At 33.7% G+C, this 16,727-nt stretch overlaps 1 long non-coding RNA gene across 6 annotated transcripts in view; it reads left to right on the top strand.

Moving 5' to 3' along the window:
- LOC102139605 (uncharacterized) overlaps nt 1-16,501 on the top strand; it is a 50,528-nt gene extending 34,027 nt beyond the window's left edge. The window contains exons 6-10 of one of the 6 annotated variants that reach the window (XR_012433219.1): nt 1,406-1,520; nt 5,143-5,313; nt 8,355-8,507; nt 11,232-11,314; nt 16,308-16,501. This is a non-coding gene — a long non-coding RNA (uncharacterized lncRNA). Of the gene's footprint in view, nt 1-1,405; nt 5,314-8,354; nt 8,508-9,116; nt 9,231-11,231 lie in introns of all 6 variants that reach the window. The other 5 variants (XR_012433218.1, XR_010585751.2, XR_010585748.2 and 2 more) reach the window with 5 other exon arrangements.
- Nucleotides 16,502-16,727: the final 226 nt, after the last annotated feature.

Raw genomic sequence — 16,727 nt, 5'->3', positions numbered from 1 at the left:
TTTTGTTCATGGTTTTTTTTTTTTTTCCTTCTGAATTACCTGATTTTCCTAGGAACTTCAGAATCTCTTTTACTATGTTTTGAAATCATTCATTAACCTCTCAAGCAAGTGAACAAAATCGATGTCACCATTTAAGATGAGAAAAAGAAATCCTCTGCCGCACAATTTATTATCATTTTTTAGCACTGCACGATTTTAAATCAAGGTTTAGACATTCTGGAATGGAAAAGTTGCACTAGAAAAGAATAAGTTTATAGCTACAGACTCGAAGGGTCTTGTTCCCTAAAGAACCTCTGCTTCCAAGATCTTTCTGATTCATCACAAAGACCTAAATGTGGGGAAAAATAAAAAGTTAAAAAAAGGATAATTGGAAAATATGCTTAAGTGTTGGAGAAGTGAGAGTCTGTCAGGAACAGAAATAGACAATTATCTAGAACAATAAACAACCAAAAGTAATTTACAAAATATATTGACGTTTCTGAGAATTTTCTAGAAAATAATTCTCGGTATGTTTTCTAGCTAAGAACATTCCCCAGCAGACTGCAAATATGAAACTGGTTTTTGAATTTCTAAGAAAAGAGGAAGGAATGTTTTAATATGTAACAATGAATCACACCCTGACAGCGCCATCTACCAGTCACAGTTCAAACTGCAAGGGAAAACCGAGTTCTAAAACAAAGCTTCTGATTGTAAATAACCAAAACAATTTCTGAAACAATATATAATTGTGTTTAATATATGAAACATTTTATTTTGGATTCATCATTTTATACTTTTATTATGTCCTCATAATAAATTATATAGGGGATTTCTACTTAACCAAAATAATATAATCCCATAGTCCTTGAATCATTATTTTTATGTGGCATAGAAAAAACTACAGCTTCCTAAGCTAATTACTATCTCAAAGTTCATTTTCTTTTCATCACTACAAATATGTTCTCCAGGAAAATATAATGCCCATAATTTGTCTATGCCCTTCTAACTGTGTTGCTATCTCATGCAGTGGATAATTTTATGACTTCCTGTTTCACTGACTTTCTCATGGTATCCTAAGGTCCAGAAAACTTCTTTTATCCTAGCACCCATTTGAGCTTGAAATTTAAAAGTCTAGAGGGTTAGTCTTTATTTTTCTCTTGCAGAAATGGAAATGATTGAAATGACACATTACTAAATCATTAAAGCATTATCACAAGATGTTTTGGTGTAGTCGTTTGGTTTGGAGTCTGTGAAATGGAAAACGCAACATTGTTTTACCTTGCAGCCCTGCTTTAGTTAAAAGACATTACAGTCTCTCATGAGTATGTGGTATAAGCTTCTCTGTCCAAAACCAACAGTCAGTTGGCTCCACGCTCACTCATTTCCTTCTCTCCTCTTCTTCCTCTTCCTCCTCCTCTTCTGACAGAAGCAGAAAAATTATTTCAGCATTTTGAAATAAATGTCCTTTTGGGGCCAAAGATGTCTACCACCCAACTGGAAAAGCAGGAGAGACCACGCAAACTTGAGAATCAGCGCAAATGGTGAGGCTGAGGAGCAAGCATGTTTCCAAGATGAAGCACAAATGCTTCTATGGGTAACTTAATTGGCTGTGGCATTTGGATCTACTCTAATGATTCGAAAAAAAGAATTGTTTATAAGCATAAATAGTAAAAATATGTAAACATTATTTGTGTGCCTCGAGGTTTTTTTACATGTAACCTCCATTAGAGATTACAAATGAAAAATAATATTTGTTAAATCATAAAGCTCTATTTGGTCAATTTCTTCTTTTAAAACCTTAGGAAGTATTTTAAAGAACCACAAATTATATTCCTCTTTTTTTTTCTTTTAGGGAGAAAGAATATTTAGTTTGTACTTGTTTGGATATCAGCAACATAGAGACCGTTTTCTTTTTTGGAAAGAAAATTTTTATACCCTTAGTTGACTTCACACACACACACAAATCTGGTACACAAATGTAGGCAATTTAAACTAGTCACTTGGGTGAAAATCTCTCTGTCTTCATCTCATTCAAAATATTACCTAAATGTAATCTGAACCATTTAGAGTAGCTCTACTTAAATCCTGTTATGTTTTCAGTAGTAAAGACTGATAACTTGATAGTTCCCAAGGGTTTGATGCTTACAGTTTAAGTACAAAGTTGACATTACATGCTCTTTTCTGAAAATCCCCAGGGCTATATTAGAGATGAGATAAGTAAAGATGTGTAGAACTGTGTAGAAATCTGTGGGTATCTTCGAACACAGTACTCTAAGTGAATATCCCTATAGGTTTAGTCATTCTCATATTAATATAATCTTCTTACTGGTGGTTAATGAAAGACAATGAAAACTTGGCCTCAAAGTTTTAAATACTTACATATTTCTTTGTAAGTAGAATTACTATGAAAATAGCATTTATTATACATTTAAAAACACTTCAAAGGTATTCATTTTTAGAGGTTGTGAGTTCATTTTTTCACTCATTCTTGCTCTCTAACATAGAATAGTATGCCCCCAAAGGCTCTTATTTAGGCCATCATAATTTCTCCTCTGGGCTATTACTTTACTCCCTAACTTAATCTCTAATTTCAGTGTCACCATTCTTCTCCCTTTGCACAGTAGATTGAATTTTCTAATCTCCTTATCCTATCATCAGTGCATAAAAATATACACAGGCCTTCCACAATGTTCCTTTATGATGGTACTTCATCCCTCCACTTCTCCATCTCCAACCTGAAATCTAGTCACACTGGATTCATGACAGTTCTTTTAAAGACTTTGCACTTTCACTTTCCTGTTCCCCACTCCTACCTACCAATCTCACATGTTTAGGACATCTTCATTTGTGTTTTAATACCTACTAAAATAAAACCCCACAGAGAAATCTTTCCTGACCTCTTGAACCCTTCTCTTTAACTCCCCACATGTCCAACTCACATTACCGTAACCCCGTACTTGAAATTCAATAGACTGTAAGACATTTATGGGCAGAAAGCACATGCGATCCATTTAGAAGGAAAGCACTGAAGACAAGGCCTGATAAGAGATAGTTCTCACTATCAGTTCATTGAATAAATGAAGGTATGTTTCAGTAGACAGTCAGATCAACTCAGTAACTTTAGAAACAAAGAAATTGAGAAGTAGTTTGATTAAAAGACTTATCTGAGGCCAGTTTTTGAAGGAATGGCACCATGACACCAGGTGACAATTACCATTCAGGGCTCCTTCCCCTTACAGCTCAAGAACAGCTCCTGAAAAATGTCAGTCTCAGTAGCATTAATTTAGGACTAAATCTTAGCTATGTACAATGTCCCAGTAAGAATAATATTCCATGTTTGTCCTTTGTGTTTAAACAAAGTGTGTGATCAATTTGAATTTAGTGTCCTCTGCCCCCATGCCTGAGGTGGGGAGCACAACTTTAGAAACTGCAAGTGGCAGCCCTTCTATGAAGCAAGAAGCTTGCACACTTAGCTCTGTTTTCCATGGTTTCTTCAACACTTAGGATTTTCCTGACTTCCTCCAGTTGTGTTTTTTTTCTTTTTCATTTTTCTTTTTTAAGTTTGGAGAAGTACAGCCAGCTGGCTGAAATCTGCTTCCCATGTGTTCTTAATAACTATTATTTCCCCAAGGGCTAGCCTATGCTTCTCAAACCTGGCTACAGATTAGAATCTCCAAGGTAACTTTTGAAAAAAAATACCAATGTGTGGACCCACAACCAATGATTCTGATTAAATTGGTTGGGGGTAGATCTTGGGCAACAGTAGGCTATAAAAACTCTCATCTGATTCTAATGTGTGGCTAGACCTGGCCATCTCCACTCTTTACTTTTTCAGGAGGAATAATGAAATGGCTTGGCCTTCCATTTAATTTGTATATCGCTTCCGTCCACAGCTGCCAGGGCAGAGGATGCTGCATGTTCAATGTATACATTCTATTCAAATGTGGAATGAATGATGAAATGATTGTTCTTTCTTTGTATGTTAGTTTGGATATGTGGCTGGTCAAAGACTCCTATAAGCACCAATAAAAAGGAAGGTATCATTGGATTCGATACCGTCAATGTCTGACTTTGTCTTGGAAAAATTGTACTGAAACCCTATTCGGACTTGGCTTTGGAAAGCCCCTCCCTCTCCCAGAAGGGTGAGGCAAGTGGTGACAGAAGTTGATTACAGAACAAAGAACCATTTTCCCAATTTCTCTTTAATTCTGAGTATTTTCTTATCAAATTGCCATTCCTCTACACTTATTCTTCCCTTGAATTGAATATGTAATCTGAATAGGTACTAGATCAGGTTATTATAATTTCTAATAAAGTTGTTAAGCTGTTGATAGTAACACAATAGAAGACTAATGAAAAGTGAACAATGAGCTGTTCTTGGCATAACAATAGAAGAGTGAATAGCACTCTGACACCTTATGACTACCTAATCAGTTACTGTTATTTATGGAGAGATTGATGGTTCTCTTGAGATATTAATTTGGGTTTTGAGGGGCGGTTAAGGAAAGAACATGTTGCTAATGTGCTAGTCAATTCATTTATATTTTCTATGCTTCTTTTTCAGAGTTTGTCTGTTCCAGAGTATCAGCTTACAGAGCAACGTTATCTAGGGAGCCCTATACCTCTGGCCATTGCTGATTAGATAAGAATAAGCATTTGGTTATTTGTTATATACTTGGTTGTCCAGTATATAAACCAATAAACTTGGTTGTCCAGTGACAAATCTGATTTTTTTTCCAGCGATTCATACTAATAGTGCCAGAGATATTCTGAGGTATTCACAAATATTGACACCCTAAGGTTACATATTCTAAGGCCGGTGGCCAATTTCATCTATGTTTAAGTTAATGATTAAACAGGGAAATCTGGTTCTAATGTGTGTTCTAACAGATAAAATGTACTGAGTATTTGGCTTAATGAGCATGCCTTGGAATGAGTGGCAGATAGAGAAAGGAGACTAGCTACTTTTAGTTCCTGGGAGCCCTGGCTACTCTTTCTTTCAGTCACTTGGTGAGATTCCCTTGTGTTCCTCGGATACATTTATTTTTTCTTAGCTAATTTATGTTCATTAAAATAACACTGCCCTTAACCAGGAAGAACAGTAAAGTGTTCCGTAACATACATATTTATATTAGTCTTCACTTTGAATTTTTTTGTTTAAAGTGATTGAAAGAAACCATTTAGCTTTGGATTGACAAATTTCCAGAGGAGGCTTTTCACCTAAAACAACAGACTGTGGAAAGACCTACGGGCTTGTGTGATGGAGGAAAAACAAAGAGAACTCAAAGGATGAGGAAAGAACTTGAAAGTTAAATTCTCTGTTACTTCATATCAGTAAGTGATTTCTTCTTATATAATTTACACTGTAATATTCTTTAAATGAACAAAAATATTTTGTATATTTGTAAAAGGCCCTATACATACACTGGTAAGAAATGTGTTAAAAATGAAAGAAAAATGCTGACATGCCTAGGAATGATTATAATGATAACCATTGTAAATATTATGGGCCAGACACTATACCAATGCCAATACAATACCAAGTTTATTGTAAAGCAATAAACTTTACATGGATGATAACATTGAATTATAACAACAGTTTTACGAATTTAGAAATGTTATGTCTATTTTATGAATAAGGAAACCTAGACTTAGAGTGGTTAAATCACAGTCCAAAGTTATACAGCTGTAATATGGTGGATTCAAATTGCAAAATCAACTGAGTATTGTTTTAGCGTCCGTGATCTTAAGCATTCTGCTTTAATATACTTAGAGGAAAACTTTCCTCAATTTCTGGAGATGAAGAAATGGAAAATTATCCAAGCTAGTGGCAATGCAAACCATCTGAGAAAGGAGAGTCTGGGAGTGTGGCTGTCTGAGACACATCATTTCATCCCAGCTGGTGCTCTTGGGAAGAATTAGGACTTTGTAAGAAAGATTTACTTTGAAAAAGATTATCTTGACACTTCTGCAGAAGGTCGACCAGAAAAAGGAAGATACATCATAAGACTATTTTAGTAATTAAAATAAAATGAAAATGTCCAGTTTGGGGTTATAATTATCAAGGTTTATAGAAGCTGGTAAAGAAGAAAATTTGTTACAGATAATTTTAAATTTTGAGTCTGGTGGACTGAAAAAATAATGATGCCATTGGGAGCAAAAGTAAAATTATAAAGTGTCTGTTTTTTGATGAGGAAAAAAATATATTTCGCTGGTGGTGTAATCAAGCTGCCAACAAAGATGTGAGATAGATCTTTTCTTATTCAAGTGTATTATCTTCCTGTTCTGTTCTAGTCAGGCTTTCTGAGTGTGTAGGTCAGCGTCTTAACCTCAAATTATTCTTTTAGCTCATCTTATTGTTGTCTTTGTCTTGTTCTTTGGAACTGTGTCTTCTCATCTCATATCCATTCTTCATTAGCTGGATAGTACACTATTTTATATGCCGATACCCTGTCTTGTATTTCAGAAAGATCTACAGTTATGGAGACCAGTAGCTTAACCCAGTGGTTGGAGATTCTAACTAGTAGTAGCTCTTTGGTGCCAACTTTATACATACTTGGATTTTGACTTACTGACTGATACGCACAATTCTTGTAGTGTCATATTGTTTACCTTCCAGTATGTCAGCTTGATAACTGTCTTTAGATAACCTTGATTCTCAAAGAAACATCAGCATAGATGTCTACCAAGTTTCCGAAGATCAGCCATTTCCAGTGGGAGGATTGTACTTGGGCCATAGTCTAAATACTTATTTTCTTTAATTCCCCTGTATATTCATTATGCCTTGATGTTATTTAATAGATCAGATGTATTTATTATACATTTGCATATATATTAATACACATGTGCACTCTGATCTATTTATTACATGTATTATTTTCTTTGTTTTCCAAAATTGGAATCATGCTACAAATATTGGTTTGTTTTTTAAATTTTTATCCACTTACTCAATTATCATATGTACCATTTTAGGTTAGCACCTCATTATTTTTAATAGTTTCATAGTAATTTTTAAATATAGGTACTATAATTCTTTATCTCATTTTATTTTTTATTGATATTGAGCCTGCAAATAACATTTATAACGAATATCGTTTATGCATAAGTGTCCCTGACTGCATGTGTATCTGCTGTAGAGGTTAGACTAATGTAACTAAAGAATAGATTCTTAGATTTTCAATTTCTGGGGGAAAGAGAGGACAATCTTAAAAGTATATACATATTCCCAGGTTACTCTCCAAAACCCATATCTACTCACACCAAATATTCATATTTATGACTATACATTTTACCCCATCTTTGTCCACACTGAACATTGTTGAATCTTTTTATTTAAATAGCTAGGTAAAGAGTATAACATTATTTTATTAAATTAATGAAGTTGAACATCTTTTTATGTGTTTGCTGGCCATTTATATGTCTTCTAATGTCAAGTTGCACTCTTGTTTTCCTTGTTATTGAAGTATATATCTTTTTCTTTTCATTTTATATGAGCTCCCAAATTTTACTAAATTTGAATGCAGAAGTTATTCTTTATTAATGTGCTAATTAAATGTATTTCTCTGTTTAAATGTATTTTAAACTATATTTTAAATAAATGTTCTCAGAATACTTTAGAGTACATTGAAGCAACCTTGGAGTAATTTAGTTTAGGATTGTTCATTAAGTAAGAGCTACATGGAGAAATAGACTTAATCTATCTAACGGCACATAGAAGTACAACAAACTCACAGCACACACCTTCTAGACTTTAGGATCATGCAAAAGATGTCAACTTTGTACTGTCTGTTCTTAATCACTGCAGTATGTTGAAAGTGATTTTAAAAATATTTAGCAGACATAATTGAAGTATTTACAAAGAATAAATGAAATGAGATTATGCTTGCCAGAAGTCCTATGTTGTATACATTTCTTCATATGTTCTATTTTTAAGGCACAGTCAACTTTCAACATATTCATGAGAGGCATGTATAAACAAACATAATATGTTATCTCCCAACAAAATATTGTTTCATAATTTCATATTGATTGTAAATATAATAGAAATTGTGCTGGGAATTTAAGACTAAATTTAAAGGCAAGAATGAGATTTCAGTGACTATGTTTTTAAAGATAAAGATTGAGGAGTTGGAAACGAAATAGAAAGTGAGAAAGTATAGCTGGAGAGAGATGTTCAAGGAACAAATCCTACATTGTCATGGGACTCAAGATAAACTGACTTATACAAAGGAAATTCTTCACTCTTTTCTCACCTTTCTGTCAGCCCAATATTGCTTAATTCCTCTAGAAATCAGTAGAGTTGAGAGTGCCTGCAGACAGATATTAATAAAAATCTACACCTTTCTTTTTCTTTTTCATTTTTTTTTCCACATTAGTAAAGCTGATCAGCTAGAAACTTTTCTCCACCGCTTCTGTGTATCTGGGGTCATGAAGAACATATTTCTAAGAGAGTTTCAGTGGAGGTAAATTATTGCTGCTAAAGAATTGCAGCCAATACACATGCCCATTGCCTTCTAGGTGAATAGTTGGTAAGTATTCAGTGTAAACATTATGCATATTAAAATCAATCAATATGTATAAACTTATGAATGAATATTCAATATTTATTGTGTATTTATAATATGTTAAAGAACATATTGATGAACAAAACCAGAAAGCTGCTTTCATGAAACTCAAATATATTTTAATACAAATATATTCAATTGATTTTACAATAATATATTAAAAATATGATGGCATAGCATAAATCATGGGCATTGGGGTCTCACATATCTAGATTCTTGTACCAGCATTACCACTTACTGGCTACGTGACCTTGGGCAATTTATCTGACCTCTTTAAGTGGTCTTAATTATGTTGTCAGAGATTATTTCCTCCTGTCATTTAGAAGGTGTAATGGAAAAAACCACTGGATTAGAAGTAGAATCCTGGCTTAAGGTTTCTTCTGCTCCTGGCTCCAGCACCACCCTGCTCTGGGACTCAGTTTCCTTATGTATGAAATAAAGCTCTGGATAATGTAATTTGCTAAAGTCTCTTTCATATTTTAGGACACAAAGAACTTTTACTTTCACACTTAATTTCACATTCATGAGGGAAAATTAGCTTCCTTCATGTTTCCCCCTTCTTTTATTTTTTAGATTCTATTGCAAGGCTGCAGCTTCAAATCTAGGAGCAAAATATGTTGAAAGCTTTAAAATTTCAAAATCATTTATTTACCAGAGAAGACCTTTGCCATTGGATTTCAAACAATGGTAGGAGTGGTTTTAAGAAGCACAGTCTACACTACAATTTATTTCCCAAGGGCTTTGAAAGAAAGGCCTCTCCTAAAACTTACATTTTTGAGAAAGGTGGAGCTGAACTCTCATCTGTAGAAAACATCAGTCAGAATCTATGATTCATTGCCAGAAGCCTTATTTTGGAATCTTTTCTTAATAACAACCCTGTATAACAAAAAGATGCTTTGTATTTCAGAAATGCCTTTATTTAGACCACCTTTCCAATGTATTTATAAACATGTCTAAGAAACACAGGCTATGTCTAGACTATCAAAGCAAAACGGCACCAAAATCTAACAGAAACAAAGGTATAGCATTGGTGAACTGGTATGTTCAGTAGTCTGAACATCCATATTAGTTTATTCCATTGATAACTCCAATAAAGATTGTAGAGAGGCCGGGCGCGGTGGCTCAAGCCTGTAATCCCAGCACTTTGGGAGGCCGAGACGGGCGGATCACAAGGTCAGGAGATCGAGACCATCCTGGCTAACACGGCGAAACCCCGTCTCTACTAAAAACACAAAAAAATTAGCCGGGCGAGGTGGCGGCGCCTGTGGTCCCAGCTACTCGGGAGGCTGAGGCAGGAGAATGGCGGGAACCCGGGAGGCGGAGCTTGCAGTGAGCTGAGATCCGGCCACTGCACTCCAGCCTGGGCGACAGAGCGAGACTCCGTCTCAAAAAAAAAAAAAAAAAAAAAAAAAAAAAAAAAAAAAAAAAAGATTGTAGAGAAAAGTATAAATTTTATGGAAGCAGATTTTTATTTAAGTCATTCCCTGTCAGTTTGGACATGTTCAAAATATATTTATTAACTGTGATTGGTGCTGATAGCTTAAAGAAATGTAGGTTATTCAGGGCTTACCCACATGAAAAGCTAAAAATCAAAACAAGAGTGTCTGTTCAAATCTTTTGCCCATTTTTAAATTATGATGTTTATTTTATTATTGAGTTAGAAGAATTCTTTATATATTCTAAACACAAGTTCTTTCTCAGATACATGTCCTGCAAATATTTTTTTCTCAGTTTTTTGCTTGCCTTTTGTTTTTATAACAGTGCCTTTTGAAAACCCAACAATTTTAATGTTGATAATGTCAAATGTACTGATTTTGTTCTTGCTTTCTGTGTTATAGCTTTAAAAATATTTGTCAAACTCAAGGCGACTAAGATTTTCTTTCCATCTCCCAAAACTTTTATAGTTTTAGGTTTTTGATCCATTTTGAGTTATTTTTACATATGACATAAAATAAGGCTTCTTTTTTGCATATGGCTATAAAATTGTTCCACTAGTATATATTGAAACGCTTATCCTTCCCAATTGAAATTCTTGGGTACCTTTGGCAAAAATTGATTGACCATAAATGTGTGAATTGATATTTAATATATCCATTGATCTGTTTTCCTGTGATTACAGCAATACCCACTTTCTTGATTACTAAACTTGTATAATAAGTATTGAAATCAGATAGTGAAAAGTCCTTCAAAATTATTTTTCTTTTTCAATGATGTTTTCATTATTCCAAGTTCTTTGTATTTCCATATAAATTTTAAAACAAACAATTTCTACAGCAAAGTCTACTGAGATTTTGACTGGGCTCGCATTGAATGAATTTGCAGGGAATTGATGTTTTAACAATATTGAGTCATCACACTATGAATGCACCATATTTCTCCACATATTCAATCTTTAATTTATGCTAGGTATCTTTTGTGGTTTCCACTGTCTAGAACTTACACCTCTCTGTCAAATTTATCCCTAAGCAGTTTATATTTTTATATTATAGTAAATAGTATTATTTTATAAGTTCATTTTCTAATTGTTCACAGCTAGTATAATAGAAATATATTTAATTTTTTAAATTGATCTTGTATCCTGAAACCTTGTTAAACTCATTTACTAATTCTGATAGTTTCTCTGTAGATTTTTTAGAATGTATTACACAAATGATTGCCTTTTCTTTCTTTTTCAACCTGATTACACAGGCTGGAATCTCCAGTAAAATGTTGAATAGAAATAATAAAGAGTGTACCACTTTGGCCACTTTGCTTTGTTCCTGAATTTACAGGTATAGTATCCAGTCTTCACCATTAACTATGATTTGAGTTGTTAATTTTTCATGGATTCCCTTTAGGGATATTTAAGGAGTCATCAGACTCCATGGAACATACACATGTAAGATTATTATTTAAAGACAAAGGATTAGATACAGAAAGAGAAAGAGAATTGAGGCAAGCATGAAATATCGAAGAGACATTCAACAAGAAGTTTCCCCGGGGCCACTATTCATATTCATGTCCCACATATGTAACAATCTGTATCTCCAGCCGTGCTGGACAAAATGGTTAGATCAGTTGCAAATATTAGTAAGGAAACTGATTTTGAAGGCCGTAGGAGAGTTTTGGACCTTAAACAGCATAACATAAATGCCTACTACTCACCTTCTCAGTTTGAGGAAGTTCACTTCTATTCTTAGTTTCTTCAGAGCTTTAATTAGAAACGGATGGTGTGTTTTATCAAATACTTTTCTCCAGCTCTACAGATTACGTTTTTCAGCTGTTACTGAAAATAATTACATTGGTTGACTTGAAAATCTTAAACCAGGCAGGCATTCCTGGAATAAAGCCCCATTTTGTCATGGGATTATATATGAGACATGACATCTGTATGACATATGTCATGAGTGTGTGTGTGTGTGTGTGTGTGTGATATAAACATTTGGCAAAACTTTGTTAGAAATTTTTGCGTCGATGTTCATGACGGATTTTCATCTCCAGTTTTCTCTTGCTTGGCTTGGGTATCAGGATCATAATGCCCTCATAGGATTGAAAAGCATTCTGTCCTCTTCAATTTTCTAAGAATTTGTGCAGAATTATTATTCTTTCCTTGACATTGTGGTGGAATTTTCCCATGAAGCTATCTGATCCACAATTTTTCTTCGTGGAAAAGTTTAACTGTAAGCTCAATTTATTTAATAGAGTTGAGGCTATTTGAGTTATATTTATTTTCGAGTGAGCTTTGTTGGTTTGTGTCTTTCAAGGATTTTTTTCATTTCATTGAAATTGTTAAATTTGTCATAAAATGTATTATATCTGCTCATTATCCTTCTAATGTGTGCAAAATTACTAGTGATGTCACCTCTCTCATTCCTAGTTTGTTAATTTGTGTTTCATTTTTATTTTTTTAAATCAATCTAACAAGAAATGTATCAATTGTATTTGTCGTCTCAAAGAAGCAGCTTTCCCTTTTATTGATTTTTCTCTGTTTTCTCTTTTTACCTTTACTTTGCATTTAGTATTTCATTTCTTCTGTATTTTGGATTGGGATTGATTTTTTTCAAATTGTGTTAGTTTCTTAACGTAAAAGTTTAAATCACTGATTTGATAACTTTTCTCTCTTTTTTTTTTTAACATAGGTATTTAGTGTTATAAATTTGCCTTTAAGTATAGTTTTAGCTACAACCTAAACTTTTGGTATGTTTTCATTTTTATTCAGTTCAAAAAACTTTCTAATTTCTTTTGTTATGTCTTCTTTGATCCATAGTTTACTTAGAAGTTTGTCTTGTAGTTTCTAGATGTTTGAAGATTTTTCCGATATATTAATCTTATTGATTGTTAATTTAACTTTATCTTGGTCAAATAACATGCTCTGTATAATTTGAGATCTTCCTAGAAATATTGAGAACTTTTTCATGGCCCAGAATATGACATTTTATGGTAAATGTTCTGTGTGTACTTAAAATGAGTATGTACTTTGTTGTTGTTGAATAGATTGTTTATAAATATAAATGAAATCTAGTTGGTTGACTTATTTAAGGAAGAATGCAATCTTATTCTACATGTGTGAATTTCTCTGTTTTTCTTGCAGTACCATCATCGTTTTCTTTATGTATTTTGAAGCTGTGTTACTTGGCATACACGTATTTTGAACTGTTATTTTCTATCAGTTGACCTTCTACATCATTATGCAGAGGCCTTCGTTAGCTCTTTTAATACATTTTTTTCAAAGTTAAAAAGAAGATTCTTACTATGACTCAGTGCTTCTGTTACCCTTCTGAAGAAAGTTATATTATAATGTTATATAAAGGCTACATTGAAAGTTCTTCTTTAAATTAACTACACTTTATTCCTAAAATTACAAAGAATTGAGGTATTTTGCAAGTCAAATGCAATAAATTAAAATGTTCTTTTAACATAAATCAACACTAGAAAAAATAAACGTTATAGATGGAAGTTAAATAGTTTTCAAGTGGCTTCGTTGAATATTTTTATCTCTGAAATCCACTCTGTCTAAAATTATTAGCATTGTAGCATTTTTTCATTAATATTATTATATATTTTCCCATTCACTTATTTTTACCCCATTGCTATCTATATACTCAAAGTAAGTTTCTTACGGCAGTGATAAGCAATTCTTGCTATTTTATCTAGTAATATCTGCCTTTTAATTTGAGTATTTAGACCATTTATATGTAATGTGGTTATTGATATTATTAATTAATACTGTTTCCTTACCCTTTGTTTTCTATTTGTTCCATTTTTTTTTCTTCTTCCCCTTTCCTTTCTTTTCTTTTCTTTTTTTTCTTTAGGGCTAATTTAGTATTTTTATGATTCCATTTTATTTATTTTTTTATTAGCTGTAATCCAGCAATTTATGACAAATAAGCATATGAAAAGATGTGGAACATCAGTAGTAAGTAAATTCAAATTAACACTACAATGAGATATTACTACTCACTAGAATTAGTAAATTTAATTTGGATAATAACAATAATTCAGATAATAGTTAAATTAGATAATAACAAGTATTGGTAAGAGAGTTAAATAACTGAAACTCTCATACGCTACTGGTGGATAAAAATTGTACAGCCAATTGAAAAAACTGTTCAGAAATTTCTTAGAAAATTTAACATACAATTACCTTATAAACCTGCCATTTAACTTCTAGTTTATCTTCCAATTAACTTCTAATTTATCCATTAGAAATAAAAACAGATGTTCATATAAAGATCATACACCAACGTTTACAGCACCTTTATTTATAACAGTTTGAAAACTGGCTGGGTGCCTTGGCTCACACCTGTAATCCCAGTACTTTGGTAGGCCAAGGTAGGTGGATCAAGCAAGGTCAGGGGTTCGAGACCAGCCTGGCCAACATGTCAAAACCCCATCTCTATTAAAAATACAAAAATTAGTTACGCATGGTGGCAGGTGCCTGTAATTTCAGCTACTAGGGAGGCCAAGGCAGGAGAATCGCTTGAACCTGGGAGGCGGAGGTTTCAGTGAGCTGAGATCGTGCCATTGCACTCTAGCCTGGGCCACAAGAGTGAAACTCCATCTCAAAAAAAAAAAAAAGGTAGTAAAAAGAAAATAACTTAAGTCTTGTACACTTCAAATCATGGAGAGGACAGCTTTGTTTCTTATAAAGAGTTTCCGCCTGCAGGCTGGCCACCCTGCAGACTGGGAAGCATAGTCTCCAGCAGAAATCAAAAGCAGGCACTTCAATGGAAGAAGGATGAGACAGGAATTTATACTGGACAGGATGGCTAAATAAACATATCAACAAGTTATAAGAAGAGTTAGGAATATTCACAAGGGACACACATATGCTAGTAAGCAAACATACATATTACACATGTCACATGTTCACTTTATGATGGAGAATTAACACTGAAATATATTAAAATTAGGCTGTATACATTAAAACGTGACAGACATCTTGTGGGCAACCTCTGTATCTGGCCAGAACCAGTCCATGGCTAGTAATAAAAAATCAGAAAGGAATGCGCTATTAAACTGGTTAGCTGCTGTGTAGAAACTACAAGAAGGGAGGGGATTCCAGCTGCAGTGTCCAGAGTTGGCTGAAATCAGCAAAGGAGTGAGGTTTCATTTCTTTATTTTTCCAGGGCCAGTTTCTGTTTAACCCTTAGGAAATAATCTAGTAAAGATTGGCAAGGAAGGAGGTATACCAAAGGGTAATCAACCTCCCACCTTGTCATGACCAGGAATCTCAATTTTTCAAAGTTTTTCTGGAGTCTCCTTGGGCAGCAGGTGTCTACTCAGTCAGTTGCAGGGCTTAGGATTTTATTTATATTTCACGATCTTTACAAAAATATAAATGGATAAATAAGTTATAGAATATCTATGTAATGAAATTCTACTCTGCAACATGGAAAAATATGAAAATAATTATGCTGAATATAAGATGTCAGAGGAAAAAGCGTTCACAGTGAATGATTCCATTGTATATAACATTTCAGAAAATGCAAATGAATCTATAGTGACTGAAAGCAGATTAGTGGTTTATTGGGTTTGAGGGATGCTGGGGAGTGTTGAGAGGTAACAATTACAAAGCCTGATGAGAAAATATTTGGGAATCATGTCTGAGCTCATTATCTTGAGTGTAATGATAAATTTTCATCAGATGATTGATAGACAGATGATTGATAGACAGATAACTAAATATGTCAACTATAGCTCATTAAAATTATTTTAAATACAATAAGATAGTTTAAACAGAATTCAAAGTACAAGGTAGAAAAGAAATTTATGTTCTTGGAGGTCAAAGGAATTGGTGATCACTGAGAACTGGAGCAGGTACAGGAGATATTTTAGAAGGTATGAGACTTAGGCTGTATGTTGAAGGCAATGGGTGTGGTCATGAAGATAATTTATGGATCAAAAATGGGCCCTGTTTTTGAATGATGTTAAACACCAGCAGGTTCCTATCACTGTACGTAGACAGAATATGCCTCCATATGGTACAAGCAAAAAACAATTGTATTCAATTTCCCTTTTGCCCATTCAAAACTTTCTCATGAGGCTAGTTATTTTCTGTTCCATGGTGACATCCACAGCAGTCCACATGTTGTTGTCTAGTCTTAGTTCAGGAATTAAAATGTCCAGATAATTTAATTGTCTAAACTCCCAATTTTATTTGTGGTCAGTGATCTTTCTCCATCCCTCCTTGTTGTACCTTTTCAGATATGGAGCCTGCAATGAAAAAGGGAATGTGTCTTCTTCATTTCTATTTTGTAACCATTGCTTCTTTTTGTCCCCCAGTTTCTATCCTCTCTAGCATGAAAAGAATTAGAATAAAGAGAAGAATAAAGTGAAGAATAAAGTGAAGAAACATCATGACTTGTCTGTTACTGTTGTGATCTTACTTTAGCAAACGTTTACATTTGACTCTTTTATGGAGTCCTACTGCACCTCCCCTGACTTGGATAATAAATTGTATTATTTTTCCCTTCCCACTCAGTCTTAGATTTCTGAAGACGTTATCGCTTTGGTTGAGGTCATATCAAACCCACAGATGGTCCTCTTCATCACAGTCGAAATCAATCTCTGACCAGTTATTTCTCACTTGGCACAATCCCTACATCACAAAAAACCACATTGCAGGGAAGTCTGTGATGGCTCCTTTACCTCTCTCTTTCTTGTTTCTCTCAGAGATTGCTCAGGAACCTGTATGCTCTGTAT

The sequence above is a fragment of the Macaca fascicularis genome, chromosome 3 (assembly GCF_037993035.2).
Source record: "Macaca fascicularis isolate 582-1 chromosome 3, T2T-MFA8v1.1".
In the NCBI taxonomy this organism is placed as follows: domain Eukaryota; kingdom Metazoa; phylum Chordata; class Mammalia; order Primates; family Cercopithecidae; genus Macaca; species Macaca fascicularis.
This window is presented reverse-complemented; position numbering and strand designations above follow the sequence as displayed.